A 27,501-nucleotide genomic window follows, 5' to 3' on the forward strand; every position below is an offset into this window, starting at 1 on the left:
ACTTCTTCTCATTTCGCTGTACTTAAATAAATTTGAACCGTGATGTATTCCTGATCAGGTCCAGGATATGTAAGATCAGCTGGGAGGGTCTGTCTGACTGCTTATCCATGTCCCAACCCTCAGTACACACCTGGGTGACTATAGAGAACAACCAGGCAGTGGCTACTGATTCATTTGAACCCTTCCGTCATCAGTATGCACTGTAGGACATTGACTGTTTTATTGAGTTAAATTTCCAAATTAAATTTACTGCTACTGTATCTATTCTAATTTGGACTGGCTATCTGCTTTTTCCCCAGTGGTGCCCTCCTTCTAGGGAGGTGCCCGTAGTTCTGGTGGCACCCATCCAATGCCACCCTATCGTCCTGAACAAATCAGGACATTATCTCGATCTGACGACAGAGCTCTTCATTCAAATACAGCAACACGGTTTACTTTCATTTTCCCCCTGTGTGTTATACTGCAGTCTCAGATGAGACATTAAACCAAGCCTGCCCTCTCAGGTGGACTGAAAAACATCCCAGAGAAAGAGAACAGGAGTTCTCCCCGGTGTCTTATCCCTCAACCAACACCACTAAAAACAGATTATCTTGTCATTCAAACATTGCTGTTAGTGGGATCTTGCTGTGTGCAGATTGGCTGCCGCATTTTTCTACATTACAACAATGACAACACTTAATAATCCATTGGCTGTGAAACACTTTGAGACATAAAGGGCGCTATATAAATGCAAGTTCTTCCTCTTTTAGAGGGATTATGATGCTATTAGGTAAACATAGAATCATACACCACAGAAGGAGGCCATTCGGCCCATCGTGCATGTGCCACCTCTTTGAAAGAGCTATCCAATTAGTCCCACCTCCCTGCTCTTTCCCCATAGCCCTGCAAATGTTTCCTTTTTAAGTATTTATCCAATTCCATTTTGAAAGTTACTATTGAATCTGCTTCCACCGCCCTTTCAGGCAGTGCATTCCAGATCATAACAACTCGCTGAGTAAAAAAAAATTCTCCTCATCTGCCCTCTGGTTGTTTTACCAATTATCTTAAATCTGTGTCCTCTAGTTACCGACCCTCCCGCCAGTAGGAACAGTTTTATTAATAATAACTTCTTTAATTATTTTTGGTGGATCTCCCGTGGCATTGCTCACAGACCGAGTATGTGGTTGGATTGTGGGTGTGATGGAAGCTGGAGCAGGGGTTGGGTCTATGAGTGAGCCCTGGGTTGAGGTGTAGGGTGAATTGATTACATGCCGTGCCATTTTTGTTTGCTCCCCCGCCCTCCCAGTTTCTCTCGCCCTCCCCCCCCGCATTCTGAAGGCGTTGATTGTACCCTCGCTATTGCTGGGGTACAGTTTCACGGACAGCTCTCCAGTGCCCCACACAATTCTCGTGTGAGTGCAGGCAATGAATATCAGCAGGATATTCAACTTGTGTCTGACCCCTGTCATCACCTGATTCCCACATGCAGATTAAGTTTTAGAAGGTGCCACTGACTAATGGTCAGGAGCAGGAATTCATGCTGATTTTCTCCTCCGTAGCCCAAGGAAGCCGATACCAATTGTAACGCCCCTGCCACAGCAGTTAGCATGGATCAGACCTCAATCATGAGATCTTCTGACATGCTTCTCACCGACTGTTAGAGTGAAATCCCTCTGAGCATTAGTGAATTGGCATTTCTGCTCTATATTAGAAAGTGTGAACTTATTCTATTCCATCCATTAAAGCAGCCACAATATGTAACAATATGATTACAATATATGCTAGAGGTTTATTTGATAACCCAAAACACCTGGTAAAACCAGCAGCCAGATCCTCAGAGGCACCTGGAATTTCAGCGGGTGATCGGCAGAAACGGCATAAATGGCTAAGAACGTCCGTCTATGCCATTTCTCGAAGAGTTCTGCTGGTCTCCCACCAAAATTAGGGCAGGAGGTCAGGAGAACCAGCGGGAATTCAGGGCCAGGTTCTTCACGCACTCTGTTTATCTCACAGGCAAGCCTACATAACAACAGTGACTACACTTCAAAAGTACTTCATTGGCTGTAAAGTGCTTTGGGACATCCTGAGGTTGTGAAAGGCACTATATGAATCCAAGTTCTTTCTTTACTACACATTTTGCATCAGAGTAAAATGTATAGGGTAAGTACAATCATCAAATCGCATTGTAGCAAGCAGCATGAGATCACTTCCAACTTCACTTTGAAACTTTTTTTTACTGTTAACAGAGAGTGGATTATCCTGAGTGGGCTGCTTGTTAACATTAACATTCAACCAGCATTTGGATGCCGGTGAGTGGAGCTCTGTGTATACATCCTCCGTTTTCCCTAACTAGAGAGCGGGCAGTGTTACTCTGGTCTGCCAGTTACTCTTTGCTATAACTAGGTGCCAGTCTCAAACCAGCCCTTGCAGTCTAAATGGGGTAGATCTTGACTTTGTACGATAGTGTAAAACGGGTGATAGCGAGTCGGCAGCTCATTTTATATCTCTCCCGATTTTGATTTTCACTGACTTCAGTGATATCAATAGATATAAACATCGGGAGAGATGGGCTGCCAACTCGCTATCACGGGTTTTGCACTATTGCACAAAGTCAAGAGCCACTGTGCCTTTGATCAGCTAGGACTTCCTACAGGAGTGTCACACACTCTAGGAATGATTCCACGATCCAGCACTCCCTGAGGTCACTGATTTTACCATCCATTCATTTTAATAGATGCAAAATTATGGGCTGTGTGCCTGCGATTTCCCAGAATGCTCCCCCGGATTTTAGGATCACAGAACCTCCCCTCCTCTCTCTTCTACCGAATCCTGTTTATCTTCATAACTTATCAACTTTGAGGATTGCTGTGGCCTCTGAGCACTGAATCTAAAATAAGAGTACATTTACATTCAGAGAATATTCTGTAACTGTCCTCTGTCTCCTTTGTACAATGTGCATTTGAGACTTGCTGCGAATCAATTTTGATTCACGTCATGAGGAAGGAAAGCAAGTGTGTTTCGTAAGCTAAAATATCGTTCAGCAGCAAAAAGGTTAACTTTTATCATCCCTGTAGTCTAAAAAGATTCAATATTCCTATAATTTGAACTAAGGAATGTAAAGCAAAGTGGGAATTTGGTGCTTAAAAAAAATGGAATTAGCAGATAATTTGAATTAAGCAACTTTAAATTAAAAGGTGCAGCCTGTGGCTGATTATAATCAGTGGATAATTTTAGGTCAGGAAACATTTGCATCAACTCCCTCCCGTGTACTTTAATCAAATCTGTTATAGTATCAAATATAAAGAAGTCAGTAAATTTTGCACGATTATCCTACTGGGTTGGAATCCTGGAGGAATGCAGCACTGATTGGAACACTGGGCACAGCAATCAGTGTGGCCGATTCTTGGCACTCCCAATTTTCCAGTCATTAATTTCCCGATTCCCCAGTCGGCATTCCCATTGAGTGAGACATCAAGTTGGGAGGGGAGACATGCCAGATTTATCCACAAGTGTCTATCTCTGATTGAAAGCCACTGTCAGATTGCTAATGGTCTTGTGAACAACTCAAAGATGAAACTTCTCCCAATAATAAAGGTACTGTATAACTGGGCCACTTAAACAGGAAGGTCCCAGGCTTGACCTTAGCCATGGTGGTGGTAGGTCTGCTATAATTGGCCTCAATGGGGTAGGGAGGAGAAATTCATCAAGGATTCTTGCTCCTTATCATAGTAACATAGTAACATTAGAAACAGGAGGAGGCCATTCAGCCCCTCTGGCCTGCTCCGCCATTCAATTAGATCATGGCTGATCTGCACCTCAACTCCATTTTCCCGCTGTTGTTCCATATGCCTTGATACCTTTCCCTAACAATAGGAATCCTTCATCATTATCCAGTGACCCAAACGCACGAGTGTGGATATCGGTTACGGACAGGGTTGGGCTCGGCTGTGATGTCCCCCTTCCTCACCTACTGGAAAAATCGCCTGTGAGCACACGCTGTCCTGATTCATGCGTGAATAATTGGGTTAAATATCAGACGCTGCTGGCTTCTGTGGAATCAAACCCTCACGCATGTCAGGGTCTGCGGGAGAGCATGGAAGAAAATTGAAGGTGGGAAAGACAAGTGGTTTTGCAATAAGATCCACTTTGATTTCGTTTGAAGTGTAGACTCCAGCCGTGTGTTCAGATACTTCCGTCAGACTCTGATTTCTGAGCAGCCATGCCTATTTTAATTGGCCCAGTGGAGCTGACATTGGGAACAGAAATCAGAACCACAAAGCCCCCATGGAGCCAGATTAACAAGAGCCCTTACTTTCTTTGCATTATATTGCACAAGAAATCTGATAATTGGACTGAACATGCTTTCCTGCTGCTGCTAAAGGGTTAGCTGCAGGCATGTCCATACTGAGCAGGTTGAGTGGTTCACACTACTGTGTACTTCAGTAAGGCTAATTAAACCTTTGACTTCAACACACAAGACTTGATAACACGTGTAGCAATTTTTTTTCACTTCGAATTAGACATACAAGACTTAAAAACTCCCCAGAGAGTCAGCAATCACAGGCTTATGTCCATTTTTGCCTATTCAAATTACTTTTATGCAGCTTCCATGAATAATAATATATAATAAGCAAAGACCAGTTCCAAATAATCAATAAACATCTTCTAAAAATGAAATCGTCCCAACCAAAATCCATTTTGAAATACTAATCTATTACAAAAGGAGGGAATGGAAATTCAATTTTAAAACACAGTTTCACTGACTTGTAAAGACAAGAGAGAGGATAGTAAGCCATACAACACCTACCTTCACAGAATACTGCGGGTCTGTCTAAGTATTTGCTAACATCAGTGTCACAGAGTGAAAGGATTAGTAGGATTAACCCTGCTTGGATTGAGAGCTGTGTCACATTGTACAGGAACCTCCAGCTTACATGAAAGGCAATGTCACACTGTACACAAACCTCCTGATATGGAGGCTAATGCAAATGTTACCCATCATTGCAAGTTAATTACTCCCACACAAAATCACAAAGGTTAGTCCACCAGTTTTAATGATTTAAAAAGCTTCATGCGCCCCTCTCACTCACTCCCCTATAATAGATAGCCTCTAAATACTCTGCCCAATAACTACAGGCCAGTTCATTTCAACAATCAGGTTGACGTTAAGCCCTAGCTGAGAGGGGATGTGGGTGGGACTATGTAGGTACTGAAGATCTTTCTATGCTAGTGTGTATTATTTCCCTCTCCTTCAGGTCAGGCTATTGGTGAACTCCCAAAACAGTGCTCACCTCCGGGAGAGGTTGTCAGGTAAATGGAAAAACCCACAAACCTGATAATAAAACCGATCATTTACAAGTACAAGCAACAGCCTGCCTCCCAGCCTGCTTTGCCCAAAGAGGTCTGCGCAGATATTCAGACGGGCATGTAAAGAGCAGCAGATGGCTGTTGCAGAAATTACCTTTGAAGAGACTGCTGCCAAGTCAGAAGAGGCCAAACCCCACTGGTGAATGACCTTTAACCCTAAGAGGACATGCCTTATTGGTTAAAGACTAACAGATTGAAATGAATCAGTAATCCACTGGCTCTGGTTATCTGTTTAAATTCCCCATTACTGGACCCGAAATGGGATTTGCCTGATCTATGTAATTTTATGAAATGCTGAGATGGCACATATATGGACCATGATAAATCAAACCTTGTTTGAAGTTATCATAACCTAATTATTATAAAAATAATAGGGTAACAGATTGGATGATGTATAATCTGTAGTGATCATGCTCTACATTGCATAAAACACCTCCACCTGTTATTACATTACAGTTTGGTGGTTTCATGCCTTGAGGACATGGGGATGGCAATGAAAGGGTGTGAGAAGTCCAGATAGGGACATCTCTCCTTAAAAGCCGGCTTGGTCCTTTCAAGAGACAAGCTTTTAAGAAAAGATGTTCTAATCAGAATGTAAAATCTACCTTATTCCGACGCAGAAAAGCCACCCCCTTGTGGAGTCACCAAGAAGAAAAAAACTACATGAAGAAACTGGTACAACTTGTGCCCTGTTCTTGTCTGATCACTCTCAGCACCACCTGGAGCTGGGTCAAAGCTTTCACCTTCAGTTACATGGCAGGGCAGCCACCTGGGCACAAAGGTGGAAGAGTTGTAGCATTCTCTGATTCTATGCTACAATCAGTCAAGTACTCGCTAATCGTCTTCTCTCTCTATCCCCATGCCACCTTGCTAAGTTTGATTAAAGCTTCTCGTCTGGATAATAATAGGGATTTCAATCAAGTGGAACTTGAGCTTAGCTCTTGCGGTTGGAAGTCAACCTTCTAGTTATTGGTACAGAAGGAAATTGTTACCTATTAAGAAAATAACAATCACATTATGAGGATAAACCATGTATATAGGTGAACAGCAACTTGCTACATGTTAACATCATAGCCTCGTTACACTATGATGTGATGTAATGCACATGCTTTGCCTATAGTGGAACCATAGGGGCTGTAATGAAATCTGTATTGTTCCTGAAGTCAGTATTACTAACTGATTTTTCCTGCATTGATGTCACTGAAATATTTCATTATTAACCAGAGACAGATTAATGTAGCCATAGCAATGTGACAATTATAGAATATTTGTTCTTTCCAAGACAGAAAAAGAACCTTAGTTTTTATAGATGCCTGTGAGTTTAAGAATTGCCTGAGTGAAATGTCATCCCTTGTTATTTGAATGTTTGTTTGAATGACATGGACAGACCGAGGTGTCACTCAAAGTATATCTGATACCTAAATATGATGCCAGCGCTGAGTAGATTGTCCAAGACACTCTACATCTGTGTTGGTGTACATTTATGGGAGGTGCTCACCAGTCATGGATCTGTCACACAGCAAACATGGAGTTGCAGCTGTGGCCAATTACAGGTCAGCTACACCACTCGACACTGAGTCAGTGCAGGGCAATGGTTCTACAGGCCAGATGTAACTTACATCTGTCCAATATAAAGGTCAATATGGACAGGTCAAAGGCCGGTGTCCGGATTAGTGGCGCACATTTCACTGAAGGGCAGGGCTATGCTGTGAAGTGTCAGAGTTGGTTACTTTCTTTGTCCTTGCCGTGTTGTATGAAATGTGAGATTGGATGCACTTATACAGAAATAAAACAGAAGACATAAAAGTTGTTCTACTTATTTTTAACTAGCTATAAAATATTAAATGTTGCATAAAGTGCGCACTTCCTGTAAGAATCATATTTACTTCCTGTCACACTTTAGCTACACACTTCAGGCATTATTCATTAGTGTGTCCTCTGACTCATCTTCTTTACCTGGGGGGCCCCTCACTGATTACCAACTTAACTGGGAGGACAGGTACGTGGAAGCAGATAATTCCTCCTGCCTTTTTACACGTCCCCATTTTCTGTCATCCAAGCCCTGTCGTGTACAGCACCCCTGACCACATCCGGTAAAAGGGCGGGGGAGGGGTGGGCGAATGGTAAAAATATGCAAATTAGAGAATTACGGCTTCCAAAATATTTCCCACGTCTTTGCAATATGCTGGATGCAAGTCACAGGCTTCAGATCCTGGTATTGAATGTTGTTTGGCAGTGGAAAGGGGGCTGCTGCTTGTATAATTGCCCACTGTGGGGTACATTGCATGGGCCAGGCAGGTAGGGTAAAACATTTTTTAAAGTGTGGGAGGGCAGATCCCTGTAATCTGAGGATCTAGGAGTGCAGAGACTCACTGTTTTGAAGGCATCTTGCAGAGATTTTCCCCCTGCCGTTTTGGGTATTAATTGTCATGTGAACCAAAATGATCATTAAATTTTGGGGAAAAAAATTCTACGAATGATTGTAGTAACAGTTGGGTTAGAGTTGACTGAACTATTACTATTCCCATTACATAATCAGCGACTTGAGAAATATGTGGTAATAAAAAAGAGATGATGTGTAAAAAAGAAATACTTTCTACTAAAAGTGCTCTTTTCAAGGTTGGGATGTAAAATGATTATCTTTTTCTTGGAAAAATAGCAAATTGCGACTAATTTAAAATTCCAGACACAAAAATTCAAGGCACTTTTACCTCATGTAAGTACCTCATCTAACTGTGCCGAGCTCGTTCACCACATGCCTGTGCCACAGTGCTACCTTATGTCATGATGGAAAACATACCGACACACAGAAGTGACTTACCATCAAAACCGTTAACTGGAAATTAGTCAGTGTTAAAGGAAGACACCAACCTCGATAGATACATAGCATTATGTGTGTTTGCACTAATTTCCCCCTCAGATCACAGAGCTGTTGTGTATTTCCAGTATTTTCTGCTTCTAGACTTCAAGCGCATTTGGAGATTTCCAGAATACAGAGGGGCCTGTTGCAGGAGTCATACATTTAGGGCCCTCGGTGACCATAGACTATAGCCTCCAATTGGCTCACAGGAGATCAGTGGCAGATTTAAATATTAAAAAATGGGAGGGTGTTCCTGCGAGCTCATTCTGGCATTGCTCCCTTGGACCTGAAGGGGAGATTAAAAGGGGTCTTCACAACTCACGAAAGGGGGCTACTGAAACTGGAAGCAGTGGACATGAAAGGCAAAATGTGGATAATCAACTGGCTGAATGAAAAAGAGCAAGGGGTATGTATGTGTTAAGGGACTAATGCCAGTGGGTTTGGTTCTGGGACTCCTCCTGTTCCTTATATACATTAATGACTTGGATTCAGAAACCAAATGCAAACTTGAAGATTAAGCTAAATAAATGGGTGAGGGGGCAATGAGTCTGAGGCAAAGACCAAGGACTTATGAGAGGCAAATCTGCAAATGGCTGGAACAGTGGAAGATGAGATTCAACACAGGCAAGCACTGCACGTTGGAGAGAAAATTGGATGTCACAAGTACTCTGGATCGCGTAGAAACAGCTAAAGGCGAAAGGATCTGGTGATGATCCTTAACATGTGGAGCAGCAATAAAAGCAAACAGATGGCTAATTATATATCGAGGCTGGTTGAATATAAGTCAGAAGATGTCATGCTAAAACTGGACAGTTCCTTGGTCAGGCTGTGGCTTGAATACTGTGTTCAATTTTGGTCACCCACTCATCAGGGAAACATTCAAACCATGGAGGCAGTGCAGGGAAGAGTCACAAGGTTGATTCCTGGCATCAAAGGATCGAGTTATGAGGAAAGGCTGGAGAAAGTAGAGCTCTTCAGTCTTGAGAGGAAGCAAGTAAAATGAAACCTTATAGAAGTCTTGAAGATATTAAACTATGCAGATAAGGTTAATCTGGAGCACTACTTCAAGGTATGACAGGATACTAGAACAAGGGTCATAGGTTAAAACTGGTGAAAGGTCCATTATGACAGATGTCAGAAAGAACTTATTGATGCAAAGAGTGAACAAAACTTGGAATGGTGTCCAGGTAGGTTATAGTGGAGGCAAGAGACTTAGATTAATTCAAGATACAGTTAGATGATGTGATGGGGGAGTTACTGTAGGCCAAATGTCTTCGCCCATTTTTCTTTAGATCTCTCCAAAGAGCCTGCTGTCAGGATATTCTCTGTCATATCCGGCCCCTCTTCCTAACATTAATTATAAATCAAAACTTTCAAAAGTTTTCTGAGATAAATCATTGCAGCTTGTTACCTAGAAAATCAAAAATCAAATCCTTTTTTGCCCTCAGATTGCACACAGCGAGTGATGGTTTCCAGGTGGATATTGAATGTTTTTGGATTTCATAGAATCATAGAATGGAAGGAGGCCATTCGATCCATCGTGCCTGTGCCAGCTCTTTGAAAGAGCTGTCCAATTAGTCCCACTCCCCCTGCTCTTTCCCCATAGCCCTGCAAATGTTTCCTTTTCAAGTATATAACCTGTTCCCTTTTGAAAGTTCCTATTGAATCTGCTTCCCACCATCCTTTCAGGCAGTGCATTCCAGATCATAACAACTCGCTGCGTAAAAAAAGATTCTCCTCATCTTCCCTCTGGTTCATAGTATCATAGTAGATACAGTGCAGGAGGAGGCCATTCGGCCCATCGTGTCTGTGCAGGCTCTTTGAAAGAGCTATCCAATTAGTCCCATTCCCCTGAACTTTCCCCTAAGCCCTGTAAATTTTTTCCCTTCAAGTATTTATCCAATTCCCTTTCAAAAGTTTGAATCTGCTTTCACCACCCTTTCAGACAGTGCATTCCAGATCATTACAACTCGCTGCGTAAAAAAATATTCCCTCATGTCGCCTCTGGCTCTTTTACCAATCACCTTAAATCTGTGTCCTCTGGTTACCGACCTTTCTGCCACTGGAAACAGTTTCTCCTTATTTACTCTGTCAAAACCGTTCATGGTTTTGAACCCCTCTATCAAATTTCCCCTTAACCTTCTCTGTTCTAAGGAGAACAGCCCCAGCTTCTCCAGTCTCTCCACATAACTGAAGTCCCTCATCCCTGGCACCATTCTAGTAAATCTCTTCTGCACCATCTCTAAGGCCTTGACATTCTTCCTAAAGTGTGGTGCCCAGAATTGAACACAATACTCCAGCTGAGGCACAACCAGTGTTTCAAAGGTTTAGCATAATTTCCTTCCTTTTGTACTCTATGCCTCGACTTGTGCAGCCAAGGATCCCGTATGCTTTTTTAGCAGCCTTCTCAACTTATCCTGCCACTTTCAAAGATTTGTGTGTCTGTACCCCCAGGTCTCTCTGTTCCTGCACCCCCTTTAAAATTGTACCATTTAGTTTAAATTGCCTCTCCTCATTCTTCCTACCTAAATACATCACTTCACACTTCTCTGCATTAAATTTTATCTGCCATGTGTTGGCCCATTTCACCAGTCTGTCTATGGCCTCCTGAAGTCTGTTACTATTCTTCACATTGTTTACTACATTTCCGAGTTTTGTGTCATCCACAAACTTTGAAATTATACCCTCTATACCCAAGTCCAGGTCATTAATATATATCAAAAAGAGCAGTGGTCCTAATCCTGACCCCTGGGGAACACCACTGTACATCACTGTCTGACAAACAATCGTTCATCACCACTCTCTGCTTTCTGTCCCCTAGCCAATTTTGTATCCACACTGTCACTGTCCCTTTAATCCCATGGGCTTTAATTTTGCTAACAAGTCTATTATGTGGTACTTTATCAAATGCCTTTTGAAAGTCCATATACACAACATCAACCACACTACCCTCATCAACACTCTCCATTACTTCATCAAAGAACTCAATCAAAAATTAGTTAACACGATTTTCCTTGAACAAATCTGTGCTGACTTTCATTTATTAGCCCATACTTTTCCAAGTGCCAATTAATTTTGTCTTGGATTATTGTCTCTAAAAGTTTCCCCACCTCCGACGTTAGGCTGACTAACCTGTAATTGTTGGATTCTTTTGCCAATTACTTTAAATCTGGTTACCGACTATCCTGCCAGTGGAAACAGTTTCTCCTCACTTACTCTATCAAAACCTTTCATCATTTTGAACACCACTTTTAAATCTCCCTTAACTTCTCTGCTCTAAGGAGAACAATCCCAGATTTCCGTGACAGATGTTGACACTTTTCCTGCTTTTCCTCGCCTCACTTCAGCCAACACCGACTGATGTAAAACCATCAGTGCTGAAACAATCTGGACAGGAATAAAGGTACGAATGAGGAGAAAAAAGTAGTGTTTAATACTAAAATTGGAGCATGTTTCTGCCTAGCCCTGCAGGCATCTCCTTCAAGACCCGGGCAGTGGGGATGGAGCATGTGCTGGCACGTTAGTTGTTTACAGTGCCACCTGGAACTCATAAAAGCACAGAGCTGGTCTTGCTCTGAGTTCCATGCTCGATGAGGTTTGACACAACAAACATTTGTGTTTCAAATCTTTATCAGATTTAATCTGAGAGACGATATCAACCCAATCATTTTTTTACAGAAAGCAGTGGAGGTGCTTTTGCACAATGACAGCACACCACTCTGACTGTAACGACTGTCTCTTTTGGCTATTCCTGATTGGGGGGAGGGTTGTGATGAACGGACATATGTCACCTTTTCATAAACACCTTCAGCTTTTATGAGATTAGTTATCACAACAGAGGACACGATGATTTTACTCTCCCCATTCACTGACTTCGTCTCCTGATGGGGTAAGTAGATCTCACCTGCCCAAAAAACCCTTCCCCATAATGCGGAGAGTCAGTGACGCCTGGATTTTCCACTTGGCGTTACTATAAACACTGACGGTAACCCATTTAGTTTAACCCATAGGAGAAATGAATGCCAGCAGTCTATTGCACAGACTATTCACCTGAGTGGGCAGCACAGTCAAAATGTAATTCCTTTGCTAATATGTAACTCGTTTATTTTAAGTAGATGAACGTCAAATGAACCCGGTAAAGATTTGTCCCCTAATACTGGCATCAGTCATTTCTAGGCTGTTCTGTTTATTTTACTCAGCTTTAGTGTGAACAAACATTAAATTGTTTCTGAAGATGTATTTGCACTCGTACACTCTTGTACAGTGACTGTGGGTCGCAGGCTGTCATAGCCCTGTGGGCCCCACCAATGCATACCCTTGCAGCTATAGTCTCCTTCCCTCACTGTCCAGATTTTTGGCAGGTCAAACGTCTTACATTAAATATAACAAATATAAAAATACTTCACAAGTGTTAATATTTGTCAAGCTCAAAATGCTTGCTACTTCAATGAATAGCAGGCAACCAAAGCCACTCAGCAACACCAGTCAAACAGCAAGTCCTCGTCCTTTTCTTCTTCATGTAAGTTGGCTGGGTCATCCACATGGCGTATCCCACGACCTGCCTGTTCTTTTTCCCTCTTTTCTTTCAACTGCTTTTTCTTTTTCTGAATCTTTTTCAACCTATAAAACTCCCCCCATTCTCACTCATCCAACTCCGTTATGATATAAGACGATGTGCACCACCAAACATTTCGACGTTTGATATGAGCCTGGACAGGGGGAAGGAGGGTGATATCTAGGCTGAATCTGTTAGTACATGCTATCTGCATTCCTCCCTTCATGCTCATTGTTTGCACACGTACTTTTGCAATAAGGTGAGTTTGCAACATGAAGAGGATTTTTCCCCTTGATGGCATGGCCAAGATAGATAAGGTGTTTTACAGGGAATTCTGGTTACGACATTGCCAAATGTTTATCGATATACTTCCATGTGTTTTTATTAAAAATTGAACTAAATTGGGACCATTCCTTTTGCTTCACTTGTAGGTTTCTGTGATAAAATGACAGCTCAGAATAGGTGCAGTGATATACTGTTGAGACAAACAGCAGGCAAATGAATGAAAAATTCTCAACATTTTCCATCTCCTGTTTGCTGTGTCGGACCTAGCAGAGACCGTATTAACAAGTAGCTTCTTTGGACGATTGGGTCCCGACCGCCTCTATTTTAAAATTCTCACCGTCATGCTCAAATCCCTTCATGGCCACACCCTCACCTATCTCTGTGACCTCATCCAGCCCTACAACCCTCCAAGAACTCTGGTTCCTCCTCTGGATTCTTGACCATCCCCCCTTCCCCCATTCCGTCAGGATCGGAAAAGAGGAAAGATTGAAATTCATGCATTTGCATAATGCCTTATTGAGTTGGCCCATCTCCAAGAGCCTTACACAACACATTATTTTTGGAACATGGTAATTGTTACGTAGGCAAATACAGCAGCCACTCTGCACTAGAGATATGCCACAAACAGTATAAGTTATGGGTATCTGACCGCTAAGCTACCTTAACCCAAACCTGTCTCTTTAAACTTGCGCCCAAAACAGCACCGGGTCATCGGTGTGTCCGCTCTGTCCAGCCGAACCCTTCAGCAGGAGGCCCGAGCCTGACCGTGGTACAGGCCTCATTATAATACAGTTTGCAAGTTCCCCAGCGCTCAATGAGAGGTGGCAGGCAGCTCACCGAACCAGAGATTGTGGGGGGGGGCTGAAAATCCGGTGCCTCCATGAGTGTGTCAAGCTGGGGGGATGCCCAATCCTGCGGCCGGCATTGGGTGGCAGGGTTTTAGTGGGGCCGGGAGCTAAATTCCTGCTCCTCTTGGCCCCACAAAAGGTACCCCCCAAAAATGTTCCAGACCAGTTTTTGGAGCAACCTCCAATGGTCCCTTTAAGGGCAGCTGGTTAGGCCGCTCACTGCCTGGTACATATGGTTGGAGTACGGCAGGACACTCCAACCATTTGTACATGAAAATTGCGAACAGGGACCCTGATCTGATTATGAAAGCAGCCTCTTGCCTGTCTCAGGTGGGGGTGCTGGATGTCCATTTACAGGGCCGTCTGAAAATCGCATCAGGTGGGCCTTGGGCCGCTGTTTTCCTGCCATTTTCATCTGCTGCATCTTTCCAACGTTTTCTGCTTTTATTTCACGTTATCATATTTGCTATTCATCTCCATTCAAAATTTTCTGGTCAAAAGCTGGATGGAACAAAACTTCTGAGCAGTTCTGTTCAGTGATCTGGATTTACATTTTATCTGTAACTTCAACAAATCAATAGAAGCTCAAATCCTCACTTTCACTTCTATTTTGTCACTGGGTTATTCCCATTGCTACAACCAGTTAACCCTCTGTATACACTACATACTGATGCTCAATTTGGTATACAGTGTTTGAATACATAACTTATCACCTTGCATGTATCTCTAATGGACTGCAACTTTTAAATTAACCCTACGGGTACTGAAAGGCACTCGAGGTGCTCAACATTTATGTTGTTACACACTGGGCCATCGGTAGCCAAAAAGGCAGTGGCCCTCAGGTGAGTCCAAGGGGGGAGGAGAACGGGAGGGGCAGCAGCAGCCCACAGTTGTGGTGTGGAGCCAGCAGGAGCACTCCTGGTCCCCAGGGCTCCACATGAGGTTAAGTGAGACCAGATTTACGTTTTGGTGGTGGTCTCTTTAAGGACCGCTGATTAGGCCGCATGTAGACCTGGTAATCCTGCCCTGCACAGCGCTGCACAATTTCCAGAAGGGATCCTTAAACAGAAGGGGTCCGTAATCGGGCGTTAGGCCCCTCATTCACATACGCAAGAGGCCTATCGCTTTTTGTAGGCTATCCGGATGTCCCGTTATCTGAGTAATTTGAGCCATGACGTGTGGTTAGTGTAGCTTGCTTGGGGGAAATAGGTTCCCAAAATTCTCCACCACTGGGGGTTTTCATCGCCTCATGTCTGGGTCTGTCGCAGATTAATTGATTGCTACGCTTACTCAACAACTCCACTATCGTTGTACCACACAACGACCAGGATGGTAGAAGGTGAATTAGATGGACCTTGGTCTTTTTTCAACTAGAAATTCCTATGTTCCTAACATCAAAGGAATAGAAACACTGCTAACCCTTGCGACCTTTGGTGACCTGAGATCATGCAACAACAGCACTGCTTTTGGGTAATTAATTAACTCACCAGTGACTGATTGCCAGTAAACAATAGAATGTAAGATCACATGCCGCGTTCAATGATATGTGTGTGGAACAACCAGGAATATACTTTTGGTCATGAGGATGTGTGACGCAAAGACAAATACAGGGAAACAAGTAGTGGGCACCATTGGTGGGACATTAGAAATATCTGACCTGGTGATTCAGTAACAAAACAGTAAGATTCTTACAAAACAGGTGCAGATCCCATTTTGCTATATCACTTGCTTAAAGCATAACCTTTATTGGCAATTTTCTCTCCTCTTGAAGGTGCTGATGCACGCTGGGGCAAATTCCAATTTGTCAGTTACCCTCGGTATCTTGCCCAAGTGGCCATTCTTCTCGACAGTCGATGTTGGCAGGCAATTTGACCATGTGGAGCATCACACATGACCCCGATTCTGTCCTCGCCCAATGTCAGGACAAGTGAACTTACTAGCAGGTGTCACTGGATGGCAACCAGGTGAAGGAAACCCTGGCTTTTTGTACCCCTCCTGAGCCCAGGGACACTGAGGCTCATTTTTAGTGCCCCTCTTGTCACCCTGGCTCAGAGCAACTAAATCAGCACAGTTTGGGAAGCGAGCCTGTCAAGATAAGGATATACTTTTAAGCAAACTAATATCCTTGGGCCATAACAAGGATGGTGATCTGAAATATACTACACTTCCCAATCACATGTGGTATAAAATGAGACACTCGGATAGCGTCTCATCAAAATAGTACATCAAAAGCTCTGACTAATAATGCAAGGGCTATTGATATATTTATATTACAGTGTTTCCACTGTCAGATGTACTGTAATATAAATAAGGTAGGAACCAGTGTTTCCAGTGGCACAAAGATCCAGCTCAAGAGCTCCTTCCTTCACGTACTGACCAAGGCCTGAAGTGCCTGAACTTTCTACTTCTATTCTGATAAGTTTTTAAAAATTCATTCTTGGGGTGTGGGCATCTCTGGCGAGGCCAGCATTTATTGCCCATCCCTAGTTGCCCTTGATACGGTGCTGGTGAGCCGCCTTCTTAAACCGCTGCAGTCTGTGTGGTGAAGGTGCCCCCACAGTGCTGTTAGGTAGGGAGTTACATTCACCCTATTACTATAGATGCCATTCTGTCCCACCTGCAATCATTTACACTGAAGCCATTCCACAATCTCGGACTGTGTGGGAGTTAGAATTATGAAACTCCTTGGCTGAAAGCAAGCTTGTATTTCACAATAACGAGATGCTGCCAAAGTCACAGTAAAAGAGGAGGTAGTTGAGTTGGTTAAAATTGATAAAGAGGAGGGACTAGAAAGGCTGGCTGTACTTAAAGTAGCTAAGTCATCCAGCCTGGATGGGATGCATCCGAGGTTGTTGAAGGAAGTAAGGATGGAAATTGCAGAGGTGCTGGCCATAATCTTCCAATCCTCCTTAGATATGGGAGTGATGCTAAAGGACTGGGGGTATATGTGCACAAATTTTTGAAGGTGGCAGAAAGCGGTTAAAAAAGTATATGGGATCCTGGGCTTTATAAATAGAGGCATAGAATACAAAAGCAAGGAAGTTATGTTGAACCACTGTTTCAGCCACAACTGGATTATTGTGTCCAATTCTGGGCACCGCACTTTAGGAAGGATGTGAAGGCCTTAGAGAGGGTTAGAGTTAGGGTTAGGTTAGAAAAAATTTACTAGAATGGTTCCAGGGATGAGGGACTTCAGTTATGTGGATAGACTGGAGAAACCGGGGTTGTTCACCTTAGAGCAGAGATGGTTAAGAGGAGATTTGATAGAAGTGTTCAAAATCATGAAGGGTTTAGATAAAGTAAATAAAGAGAAACTGTTCCCATTGGCAGAAGGGTCAAGAGCCAGATGACACAGATTTAAGGTGATTGGCAAAAGAACCAAAGGCGACATGAGGAAAAACTTTTTTACGCAGCGAGTAGTTATGATTTGGAATGCGCTGCCTGAAAGGGTGGTGGAAGCAGATCCAACCATAGCTTTCAAAAAGGAATTGGATAAATACTTGAAGGGAAAACATTTTCAGGGCTACAGGGAAAGAGCAGGGGAATGGGACTAACTGGATTGCTCTTCCAAGGAGCCGGCATGGGCTCGATGGGCTGAATGGCCTCCTTCGGTGCTGTAACCATTCTATGATTCTATGATCCTGTTCAGCCTCTGAGGACTCCCAAACATGCATTCAGGAAAACCAGCAGTGTGGCGTCAGGCATGGTTAAGGCTGCATTTTTAATCCAGTCGTCCATGACTAACGGGCTTTATTGCTAATAACTTGTTATGGCCTCAGCATGGATCCATTGTGACCAGCCGTCCTCATAGACTGCGCTGCAAGAGAATGCAGCATTGCTGAGAATGTGTGCCTTTTGCAGAGGGGGATTTCCTTCTTGAGTATAGAAGACTAAGGGGTGACTTAATTGAGGTGTTTAAGATGATTAAAGGAGTTGATTGAGTAGATAGAGAGAAACTATTTCCTCTGGTGGGGTAGTCCTGAACAAGGGGGCATAGACTTAAAATTAGAGCTAGTCCATCCAGGGGTGATGTCAGGAAGCACTTCTTCACACAAAGGGTAGTGGAAATCTGGAACTCTCTCCTCCAAAAGGCTGTTGAGGCTGGGTCAATTGAAAATGTTAAAACTGAGATTGATAGATTTTTGTCAGGCCAGGGTACGAAGAGTTACAGAGCCAAGGTGGATAGATGGAGTTAAGTTGCGGATCAGCCATCATCTAATTGACAGGCTCAAGGGGCTGAATGCACTACTCCTGTTCTGATGTTCTGATGCTCCAATGTTCTGCAATAATAGTCTTGCCAACAATAAGGATGGTGTTGTTAATTAGCTAGCTAATTGTTTTTTTATTCAGTCTCAAGATTAATCATCAATAGTTCTCGAATGTTATAGAATTTTCTCCACAAGATTGATTGGGCCAGCTTATCAGTGCAGGTGACTGATCAGCATAGATAGAGGTTACTGCAACTGTCCACAATCCCCAGTGTGATGTGCTTGGGACTGTACTGTACTGTAGTTGTACTAATACACTTTTAAAGCTTGAACAGTTCAAAAACTCTCAAAAAGTATTTAGTCTTTCAGCCTGTCCTATTCATTGCTCTCAGCCCAGGATTCAGTGACACTTTAAAGTCAGTTCATGTATTTACAGCAGGAGCAGCCTCTTTATCTAAAAAAAAAGCCTCTGCAACCAGTCTGGGAGAAAATAAGCCTTTACATAAGACCTATGTAAGGCACGCTCCAGAAAACTCCTTTTAGGACAATAAAGATTTTTCAAAAGCTGCATTTTAGCATTTTATTTGTCTTAGATAATCTTTTTGGGGCCAAACACTAAATAAGCACACCCGAAAGTGCAACTCTCAGAAGCCATCAACTCATCTGAAAACATTTCACATGCGTACTCCATGAGCAGTGGGGGAAAGTACTGTCTGATTTATTGACTGCTTCCAACATCCTGCAGTCCCACCTCTGACCAATCTGATTGGTTGATAGTAACAAATTCCAATCCCAGTTAAAAAACAAAAGTTACATTTTCTTGTAAAATGCTGACATGGGTTTAAACACTAACTATCAGCTTAAAAAACTAATAGTTGACATGTATAACAAGGGAGGACCAATCTTCTCATCACCTTCATTTATGTTCAGCCTTTCCTATAAGCAGTTAAATTTGTCTGGCTCCCTCAAAACCTAAAATTGTTCTAAGTCCTCTTGTTCTTCCCCCTCCTCTTCCTATTTTGTCTTTGAAACCGACTCTATACGCATTTTTATCTTCATGGGCTGTAACCAACATCAAATGGGCAGATTTCCTGCTCTCAGCTGCATTTGAAAACTTAAAGCGCCCGACCCCCATTGTTCCAGCAGGGGACCACTTTTTCTGTGAGCCTGGTCTTGTGAACTGCTCCCAAATCCATTGGTTCCATTTCTATCCCACTGAACCAGCAGAGCCACTTGGTGCGTCTGGCATCAGGATGCCAATCGTGCCACGATGTTGGTAGGGTCAAACCAAGATGCTTGGATTGAGGCAGAAGGCCTGGCTTTCTCAGTGCATGATGCTATGGGGTGTCTTGCCGGCCAGCCAATGCAGTTCGAGAAACGGCAGATGCACTGCCTTATCAGGGCAGAGCGCTCGTGATCTCCTGATAGTGGGACCAGCGGGCAAGCTTTTCTGCCCACAGCATGTAAAAAGGAAAGAAAGAACTTGCATTTATGAGGTGCCTTTCACGACCTCAGGACTCCCAAAGCGCTTCACAGCCAATGAAGTACTTTTGAAGTGTAGTCAGTGTTGTAATGTAGGAAACACGGCAGCCAATTTGTGCACAGCAAGGTCCCACAAACAGCAATGTGATAACGTCCAGATAATCTGATGTTGGTTGAGGGATAAATATTGGCCAGGATGCCAGGGAGAACTTCCATTGATCTTCTTCGAATAATGCACTGGGATCTTTTACGTCCACCTAAGGGGGCAGTCGTCTCATTCGAAAGACAGCACCTCCAACAGTGCAGCGCTCCCTCAGTATTGCACTGGAGTGTCATTCTGGATTTTGTGTTCAAGTCTCTGAAGTGAGGCTTGAACCCATAACCTTCTGACTCAGAGGAGAGTGCTACCAACTGAGCCACTGCTGACACGTACTCAAGGAACCAGGTCTAGAAACTTGTAATGGCATCATTACACTGTAGAAAGCAAGTCTGTGGATTCTCAATTGGCATCTAATGGAGATTGGCACTGAGTGAGGAAATAAATGGTGGAGAGCAGTGCCAGGAGGTTGGTACAGTATAGCACCAAATGCTGATACCGGAGTCCATTATACTTGCAAGGCTGAAGTGCCTTGTATCAAAGAGATTTTCCCATGAATAGAAGTACCACTCTATACTACTGGGGCCAGAGACACACTGGCAAAATGCAGGAGCTGTAAACTGGCAGACTAGCTCTGCTCCTCCTCGTCTCAGCATGGCTCCCCAGCTCACCTCTTGATCTCTGGACCTCCCCAGGCAATTTACGTGCAATTTAATTACAGCATGTTATTCCCATGTCACTGGCCTCTGCTAATTACATCAAATAAAACCATCACGCAGTAAAGGTATATCTTATTCAATCCTGCCCTGTCGTGCTACATACATATTTCTTAGCAAGGTTGTTTTTTCGTTTATCTGTCTTTTTTTTAAGAGGAGTTCAAAAACTGGGGAACAGGACAACAAGCAGGCATCGTGTTTGTTCATGTCCCAACGGTTACAACAACTGTTAGGAATTTAAAAAAAAAACAACTCTTAGCACTGGATTTGGCCAGAATTTTGCCGGAAGGGATTCGAATCTCCCAGACAGGTGTCAAAAGGAATAGAGGCAGAAAACTAGTTTTAAATGTGTTAAGGTATGTTTATGCTGTCCAGCTGTTTCCCTCCACTGAGAGTGACCTCTACACATCAATTGCTGCCTTTTACTTTTAAGTGGGGTTGCGATAGGCTCTGCTGTGAAATGTGAAGATCAATTATTGGAAATGCAAGGGACCATCCCCAGCCTTTACTTTCCTGGAAACAGGTCCTTTAATATGATGGCACATTCGTAGTCCCATTTTCATGGGTGTGTGGTGCCGATAGCTCCCGGAGCACGGGGACATTTATACTACAAGGTGCAGCCCACAGAGAAAGACTCGTCTGCCTCTCATCACCTGTGCTCCCACATAATGGGAAAGTGTCTTTAGACTTAGACTCATATTTGAATGAGGCCTACAGGACCAGGTGGTTGGTTATTTGAATTAAAAACTGGCTTTCGTGGACCACAGATGTCAGTTGAGGGATGGCAAGGAATGAGCTACAACCTTTCTAAGGTTCCGACCTCTCTGTTGGTTCCAACCTCTCTGTTGGTTGTGTAACTTTGTTAGAAATTAGGGGCGGCAATTGAAGTGTGGCAGTTGGCTTGAGCAGCCCCCTCTCCCACTCCCCTCCCCAGGCTAGAGACCATCCAAGGTTCCTGCTCCCCATTAATGTCTGGTGACTTCTTCTGGAAAGTGTACATAGACATCAGATAAGGACAGCACCAGACGTGGCTACAATGTCCTTCACAATCAAGCCATCTGTTACACTCACTGCCTAAGCTCACAAATGAAGAGTAGCCACTTGCGTAAGGTGTCAGAGGGTGCCTATGGAACCATGTCCCAGAAAGACACAGCGCCTTCCAGAGAGGGGAAAGGGGATAAAGAGAAATCACAATGCAAAGACATCATAATGAAAATGATATACTGTCCCGGTCAAACAGCATCCCTTTGCCAGAGTCTGGAATAGACTATAAGTTGCGGAGACTGTGATCTTGTGAGGGAAATGACGATGAAGTGATGTCTTTGGTTGCTCAGCAACCTGCAGGCTCAACCTCTACGTTAAAGGGGTTTGAAACGATTCCTATTAGTTTTGTTGTTAAGCAGCTTGGAGATGGCAGTATATGATTTAGAAGATATATAATGAGCTGATTAAACAACTTCTTTAACATTAATTGAGAAAATTCTCTGCTGTTTGAGAGTGTTGTCTCTGACCTCCTGCACAGACCAGGACCCGCTCAACTTACACCTCCAGATACAACGGCAAGTGAATGAATCCCAAGCTCACATTCTCAAACAGCAGAAAACTCATCCAACAAACATAAAACAATAGGACATTGCAGGGGAAAGCACCTAAGCTTTAATTTTCTAAATACACAAGCAGGTAGAGACAATAAAAAATGGAAAGAATAATCCTTACATGTAATGCCCTATCATGTCAAAAGATCTCAAAGTGATTCAGACTGTAGCGGCTGTGAGATATACAAATGTGACAGCCATTCTATAGAAGTCTACAGTCCAGAAGGATGCCTTTTGACCAGTTGTATCTGTGCTGGAGCAATCCAATACTAACCCTACTGCCACATTCTCTCTCCCCATAGCCCTGTAACTTCCTCTGGTTCAAATACATAGCCAACTTTCCCTTAAAAGATGCAATGGTGTCTGCCTCAACCACTCCCTGAGGCAAAGCATTCCATGCTCCAACAACTGTCAGTCGCTCCGAGTCCCAGACACAATTGGATCCGTCAGTGCTCCAAGTCCCAGACAGAAGGGGAACCCTCAGCCGCTCCGAGTCTCAGACACAAGGGGAACCCTCAGCCACTCCGAGACCCAGACACAAGGGGACCCCTCAGTCACTCCGAGTCCCAGACACAAGGGGAATGATCAGCCACTCCGAGACCCAGACACAAGGGGAACCCTCAGCCGCTCCGAGTCCCAGACACAAGGGGAACCCTCAGTCACTCCGAGTCCCAGACACAAGGGGAACCCTCAGTCACTCCGAGTCTCAGACACAAGGGGAACAATCAGCCACTCCGAGACCCAGACACAAGGGGAATGATCAGCCGCTCCGAGACCCAGACACAAGGGGAACCCTCAGCCACTCCGAGTCCCAGACACAAGGGAAATAGTCAGTCGCTCCAAGTCCCAGACACAAGGGGAACAGTCAGTCGCTCTGAGTTCCAGACATAAGGGGAAAGGTCAGTCGCTCCAAGTCCCAGACACAAGGGGAACAGTCAGTCGCTCTGAGTTCCAGACATAAGGGGAAAGGTCAGTAGCTCCAAGTCCCAGACACAAGAAGAACTGTCAGTTGCTCTGAGTCCCAGACACAAGAAGAACTGTCAGTTGCTCTGAGTCCCAGACACAAGAAGAACTGTCAGTTGCTCTGAGTCCCAGACACAAGAAGAACTGTCAGTTGCTCTGAGTCCCAGCCACAAGAGGAACGGTCAGTCACTCCGAGTCCCAGACACAAGGGGAAAGGTCAGTTGCTCTGAGTCCCAGCCACAAGGGGAACGGTCAGTCACTCCGAGTCCCAGACACAAGGGGAGCGGTCAGTCGCTCTGAGTCCCAGACACAAGGGAAAAGGTCAGTCGCTCCGAGTCCCAGACACAAGGGAAAAGGTCAGTCGCTCCGAGTCCCAGACACAAGGGGAACGGTCAGTCGCTCCGAGTCCCAGACACAAGGGAAAAGGTCAGTCGCTCCGAGTCCCAGACACAAGGGGAGCGGTCAGTCGCTCCGAGTCCCAGACACAAGGGGAACGGTCAGTTGCTCCGAGTCCCAGACACAAGGGGAAAGGTCAGTCGCTCCGAGTCCCAGACACAAGGGGAAAGGTCAGTCGCTCTGAGTCCCAGACACAAGAAGAACTGTCAGTTGCTCTGAGTCCCAGCCACAAGGGGAACGGTCAGTCACTCCGAGTCCCAGACACAAGGGGAAAGGTCAGTCACTCCGAGTTCCAGACACAACTACAACTTCTGCACTGGAAGTCTAGGTGATGTAGTGCCTCAGCTGATGACCCACCTCCTACTTTAATGTATCAGCTGAAGGATTAAACCTCTGACAATGCCTCGCTCCCTTTCATTACTGCACTGAATGTCAAGCTCTGCAATGTGAGAACACTTTACGAGAACATTTTTCCCAATTAAAAATAAAGCTTCCTTTTGCAAGTGAAAACATTTTGAAAGGTCCGGGGTCATTTTATCGCAGCTACCAAATTTCTGCAGCCCTATTGTAACTAAGTGATGTAAAAGATGTCTCATAAAGTATTAATAGTGATGCTGCCAGTAATTGCCCTTTCTGAAGTATTGATCCAGTTAAACATTGAGGTTGGTTGAGGCATTTTATGAGGTCAGAAGGAAACCTCTGAGATACCAGAGCAGCTACAGTGTTATCATAAAACTAATACACCCCTCGCACTCCCAATAGTTATTCCAAGGAAATGACCTCGGCATGCATGCTAACCATAAACACATTTTACAGAGTTCCCAGGAGTCACAAGTTAAATGGAGATGAAGATTTTCCTTCCAGAATACCAACCCCACTGCCTCCCCATTCCAGCATCGAAATGCCCTTTGTCACTATGCCACTGATGACCATTTAAAGGTATTTCACACTTGTAACTTCTTCCTCATGTGAAACACAGCATCAACCTCTTGACCTGTGACCCCACTGACCCCACCCTTTGGAAGAAATATTTATCATCCTCTACCTGTGGGCCTGCTGCATGCAGTCCACGAAGACCAGGCAAGTCAGTTCTATTCATGCTTAGATTTTTTTTATTGACTAGTTTGTCCTGTTTGAACTTCCTGGAACTGGATGTTTGGAAAGAGCTGTTGCCTCATTGGGGAATAAATCCTAAAATAGAGCATTGGCATTGGAGCTTGAGATATGAACAAATCAACAGAGACACTGATTTTAAACGTTATATATGGACCATGGACCTTCATAGCACACACCATGAAGACAAGAGTTTGCAGTCTAACTGCAGTGCTGCACCCCCTGGTACACGCACAAATTAGACAGACTGGGGCACACAAAAACCCAAGCTGAGTTACTGTGGTGTTTTGATAAAGATGGATGATTACATCAAAAAAGAATTACATAGAACCTTTCATAACCTCAGGACGTTCCAAAGTGCTTAACAGCCAATGAAGTACTTTTTCAAGTGTAGTCACTGTTGTAAGGTGGGAAATGCGACAGCCAATTTGCACCCAGCAAGGTCCCATAAACAGCAATTTAGTAAATGACCAGATCACATTGATGTTGGTTGAAGGATAAATATTGGCCAGGACACTGGGGAGAACTCGCCCTGCTCCTCTTCAAAATAGTGCCGTGGGATCTTTTATGTCCACCTGAGAGGGAAAACGGGGCCTCGGTTTAACAAAAGACGGCACCTCTGGCAGTGCAGCACTAGCGTGTCAGCCTAGATTTTGTGCTCAAGTCTCTGGAGTGGGACTTGAGCCCACAACCTTCTGACTCAGAGGTAAAAGAGCTGCCCAGTGAGCCGCAGCTGATGCCTTTCTAGACTTGGCAAAGACTCTTATCGGGAACTCTTCAAAAGGTTGCCAATCTCTTCAAGCATTTTCCTTTAAAAAAAAACACAACAGTGATACAAGACACCGAAAGATTACAACGTTTGGTTTGACTAAGGTTTAGCTGTTCTTTCCTAGTTACTGTTATGTTGCACATTTGCAAAGGATCACGTATTATCGCCTGATCTATAATTAAAACCACACTTGAGGCTCACTTTTAAGTAATTGTTTCTCTGGCTGCACATTTGTTGCAACGAGTTTCTGACAGCATCCTCCTGCACACAACTGGTAATAACGGAATCACTTACAGACACCCCACTGGCGGGTCATTCTATGCAGGACCGCTGAAGACGTGGCAACATTTCTCCCAGCTCAGTGTGTCTCCCACCTCAAAGCCTCTGGGTCTTGACCGGCCAGTCCTACCTGCTCGCCAGGGCTGACTGACCATGTAAGGTCCGGGCGGTACTTGATACTGCAGAATCCCGGTCAGAAATAGCCGTGGCAGCTCAGCATTAAGTCAAGGTCAGCTGATTTAAATCTCTCTGCACAGCTGGTTGAGTGCACTGTTGCCCCTCCCCCACTGAGGCTCCCTCTGTGTGGTACATACATAGCATGACATAGAATGTACAGCACAGAAACAGGCCATTCGGCCCAACTGGTCTGTGCCGGTGTTTATGCTCCACACGAGCCTCCTCACACCCCTCTTCATCTCACCCTAACAGCACAACCTTCTATTCCTTTCTCCTTCATGTGTTTATCTAGCTTCCCCTTATACGCATCTATGCTATTTGCCTCAACTACTCCTTGTGGTAGCGAGTTCCACATTCTAACCACTCTCTGGATAAAGATGTTTCTCCTGAATTCCATCTGTACTTGAACAGAGAGCAACCTGCGGGCCTTTCGTCTGCCCTTCATTCCTGTACACTCACTGGCATTCTTAACTCGCGCCAGTCAATCCTTCATGGCTCACAGACAATTTTTTAAAACTGCACATTTAATATATAACTGGTCAATCTCATGTGGCAATGCACATGGGCAGTCGAGACCGATTTGAATTTTTCAGGTCCAAGTTAGAGGGTGGGGAATAATGGAATCATTAACTAGGAGTGGACGGGAGGAAAGGGGACAGGGAGAGGGAAAGGGAAGAGGAGGGGAGGAGAGAGGAGGAGAGGAAGACAAGGAGGGGAGGAAGAAGGAGATAGGGAAACGGGGGAGAGAGAAAGGGAGAGGGGAGGGAGAGGAGAGAGAGAAGGAGGTAGGGGAGCGGGGGAGAGAGAGAGGGAGAGGGGAGAGGAAACAAGTGTTAAGGAAGGGGAATTCAGATTAGCAGGGGATTGAGACATAGAACAGCCAGCCATTGGGGAGGGAAAGTACAGTCAGTGGGGAAGGGGATACTGTAGATGGAAAATCAAGGGGTTAAAGGGGAATTGAAGCAAGATTGGGGAATCCTGTGGCAGGTAACTGCAACCAGTGGATGGGTTGGAATGGGAAATGCAGTCAGCGGGGAGGAGAGAAGGAATCAAAATCTTGCTCATCAGGGTTAGAGTGGGGGCCTGAAGGCCGCAGTCTTTCTCAGTGGTGGTGGGTGGGTTGAGGGTTGAGGGTTGGGCAAAGGTCTAAAATCTTGCTCTGCAGGGAGTGAATTGAGGGGCCACAAGGGTTAGTGGGGAGGTTAGTGCTGAAATACTGCTCGGTGGAGGAGGAAGAAATTTGGCGCCCAAATCCTTTTGAGTCTACCTCATTTGTAATCCCTTGGTCACATAATGTTATGCTACAGGTACAATATCAGCAGAATCTTGAAACCACTGAATCGTCAGTAAATTTAGCTATACCTTATCCTTTTGGTACGTTTCTAAGACTTCGCTCTTCTAAGATGTTTCTTGTACAGGAAGGTCTCAGACAAACACAGGATGGAGCAGGAGCAGAGCCTGTAGTCTGTGCGTGACTGGCCAGTGTTCAAGAGAAATGGCCACGCCATATCACAGAATTGTTAGACTTTCCAATTAGTGGTTTTCAGGGAATCAGACAAGCTAAAATCCCATTCAATTCGTTCCCCCTCAGAATAATTCAAGATTAGTCACAGGACAGAAAATTAAATCAACAAAAAGGGAAATCTTAATGTGCAGTTAAAATAAATCTGTGAATAACATCATTACAGTTTAATGCTGATTACATTTAAAATAAATCCTTTAAAAGATTCTCTGGTTTAGTGAAGGTGCTGTGTAACTGAGCCTTGTAGACCAGAAGGCCTTAGATTCGATCCCTGGTGTTTGCTCAATTGG

At 44.2% G+C, this 27,501-nt stretch overlaps 1 protein-coding gene across 5 annotated transcripts in view; it reads right to left on the minus strand.

The window, feature by feature from the left end:
- LOC137300003 (supervillin-like) overlaps positions 1–25,636 on the minus strand; it is a 159,761-nt gene extending 134,125 nt beyond the window's left edge. For all 5 annotated transcript variants that reach the window (XM_067969077.1, XM_067969080.1, XM_067969076.1 and 2 more), the window contains exon 1: positions 25,528–25,636. The gene's annotated coding sequence lies outside the window, so the exon portion shown is untranslated. The remainder of the gene's footprint in view (positions 1–25,527) is intronic.
- Positions 25,637–27,501: the final 1,865 nt, after the last annotated feature.

The sequence above is a fragment of the Heptranchias perlo genome, chromosome 30 (assembly GCF_035084215.1).
Source record: "Heptranchias perlo isolate sHepPer1 chromosome 30, sHepPer1.hap1, whole genome shotgun sequence".
Taxonomy (NCBI): domain Eukaryota; kingdom Metazoa; phylum Chordata; class Chondrichthyes; order Hexanchiformes; family Hexanchidae; genus Heptranchias; species Heptranchias perlo.